The following is a 2,713-nucleotide window of genomic DNA, read 5'->3' on the forward strand; positions in this document are numbered from 1 at the left end:
ATAACAAGGACAATTTTCTGTGATGGCCCAAAGTGTAAATATGTTCATTGAAGAGCTGCATCAGTGAGATCTTAGGACATTAATAAGTAACAGATTTTAATGTGATTTTCACCCAATTCCTAAAAAGAAATCTGTACAACATACTTACAAATATTTTAGATGTATTGCTGGTTGCTGCCATAATTTGAGATTTAAACTTCAAATTCACTGTGCTTCCTTTTCCAGTACTCTATTAGTGCCTCTTGAAAGAAGTTAGCATTTACACAGATCAAATCTAACTTTAGAAAAACCTTCCTCAAACGAACAGATGAGAATGATTCCTCAAAACATTATAACACAAGAAAACTTTATTCCAACCATCTTCTTGCCAGGGTGCAGCCAGTTTTCCAAGCTCCCTCTCCCATCGTACACAGGTACATTTCAGCAGGAACACAAAGCACATTATCGCTTGCTCCAAGGAGCTCTGTAGCCTGCAGGATCTTTACAGAATCCAGCCCGAAGAAATGCAGCACTTTGAGAAAACAGAGCTGTCAAGCAAGATTTCCTTGGGCTTGCTGCCACACAAAATGGCAAACGAGGGACTTGATCCTGCATGGAAGACAATAGGAATTATAGGTGCTCAGCATTTGTCTTCCGGCAGAGTTAAGGTTTCGCAGTAATTCCCCAAATCAGCCGTGCTGCTTCATACTTATTCAAAATTACATAGCTAAAAGCTTTGGTATGTAGCCACAGAGCTTTTATTTCAAATTGGCAATAATGTAACTTCTGTGGAAAAAAAAAAAGACTACAATAATGTTAAAAATATCATAAAATGTTATTTATATCAGGATTCATTTGTTACCCCATATGATAATCATTCATATTTCTTGACAGATATAAACCTCCGCTTAACACATTAGTATCATAAATATTACCAGCTATAACACTGTAACTTAATACCTACCAAATGTATTTTAAAATATTACTCAATTTAAAACTTTGGATTTTAACCAGATGTGTTTCCAGAAAATGATTCAGGTCAGATGGTTTTTTCTTTTCCCTTTTCTGTGTGCGCGCGTTCAAAGCGGAGCGTTCCTATGTGATTTATTGTGCCATGACTGTGTGCCCCGAACCTAAAACAGCACCATGATACTTCATCCTTGAGGCTTACACACCTGCAGTCCAAACTAACAAGAGAAAACATCTACATGGCACGGCAGGAGCCTTTGAAATGTCTTTTTGCAGTTGCCTGGACACAGAACAGACTGGTAGAACAGGGAGGCAGCGGAGAAAGGGTGAAGACAGGAACTCCAGCCTCTTTCATCTAGAAAGGGGGGACCATGGAGAGATTAGAGGAAAGGATTTTGATTAGATCACTGGAATGTGAAATGATGCTTCCCAGGATTAAAATCCTATTTTAGAGCTACCAAACCGGTTACGGCGTTAGTCAGAATTCGGAGGCTCACACAGCTCCATCCCTGCTCCGTCCCCGGCTGTCGCTCCCAGCACCCCACACCCTCTCCCCGGAGCAGGGGGGACCCCAGCCAGGCGCCCCAATCCTCTCCAGCATCATCCCAGCAAGGAGCTGCCCTCCCCCAAGGCACAGCACTGCTGGGGGAGAAGGAGTTCCCTTATCCAAGGGCATCCCTGGGTCCAGCCCCACGGCAGTCGCGTGGAGGCTCTTGGATTTTGGTCTCATTGAGCCCCCAGTTTAGATCACCATGTAGAGATCTGACATTTTCATAACCAAATGCCATTAGTTTTATTCCCAGCGCAGCCAACCAACAATCTGAAGGTCTGTAGTCGTCGGGCTGATCATTACGTGGAACCCATTAACATAAAACCCGCCATCGCAATTAGTATCTTTGTAAGCAGCAGCCTCAGCAAAAAGTGGAAATGGAGGCTGAAATGATGGTGCTCTTCCAAAGGAGGCCGGCAGCAGATTGGGAAATAATCTGTGGCAATTGCTCTGCCGCTGTCTCTGCCGTAACTTCTCCAAAGACAGGCAGAGCCATTTCCAAGCAGTCAGCCCACGGACTTGAGCGAGCACTAAATTCACTCGGTGATCAAATACAATTTGAGAAAAAATCTACAATCGCTCACTTGGGGGGGGAAGAGATATTTTCCTTTTACAGATGAAGTGCAAAACAGCGAAAGTAGCTGTATTTGGAAAAATACCGTGCAGCTTATTGATTCCAGAGGGGACAGGTACAGAGCCTGGGTTTGCCCATTTCCCACCAAAAACAGGGAATGCTTTCGAGGGGGGCAAGGTATCTGCAGGCTGTGTGTGTACACCGATTTATTATGTTAGGAGATGAGCCTGCTAAAATGTTCTGCGCTTTTCAGGAAGGGAACAAGGAAAATGTTCGTATTTATAGCAACATTATTGTTTAGAACAAAATAAGTTATTTCATCCTTTTAATCTCCGTTTCTATGGATATCCTGCGCGGGGCTGGGATCTGATTTTCCAGCCTCCGTGTGATCCGTCTCCCCTCGGCAGCGGCCGGCGGCACCGGCCCTGGCAGGGCGCTCCTGTCCGCGCTGAAGAAATCCCGTTCCAGGCGCTCCCGAACCGCCCCGGACACCGGGAACCCGCTGCCCTCCATGCACTTTTTCATTGTTGTTTCCCCTAAACTCTCCGCACTTGGCTAATTTTAGCCCCGCGGCTCCCCGAGCGGGCTCCCCCCCGCCGCCGCCGCTCCGGGCACCATTTGCCGGGCGATGCGCTGCCACG

The 2,713-nt window shown here is 45.8% G+C and overlaps 1 long non-coding RNA gene across 1 annotated transcript; it reads right to left on the minus strand.

Moving 5' to 3' along the window:
• Nucleotides 1-325: 325 nt before the first annotated feature.
• On the minus strand, nucleotides 326-2,671 carry LOC117245295. Its single transcript, XR_004499870.1, has 2 exons — nucleotides 1,155-2,671; nucleotides 326-588 (listed from the first exon to the last, which is right to left on the minus strand). It is a non-coding gene; the product is annotated as an uncharacterized LOC117245295 (long non-coding RNA).
• Between the last annotated feature and the right edge of the window lie 42 nt (nucleotides 2,672-2,713).

The sequence above is a fragment of the Parus major genome, chromosome 19 (assembly GCF_001522545.3).
Source record: "Parus major isolate Abel chromosome 19, Parus_major1.1, whole genome shotgun sequence".
NCBI classification, from domain to species: domain Eukaryota; kingdom Metazoa; phylum Chordata; class Aves; order Passeriformes; family Paridae; genus Parus; species Parus major.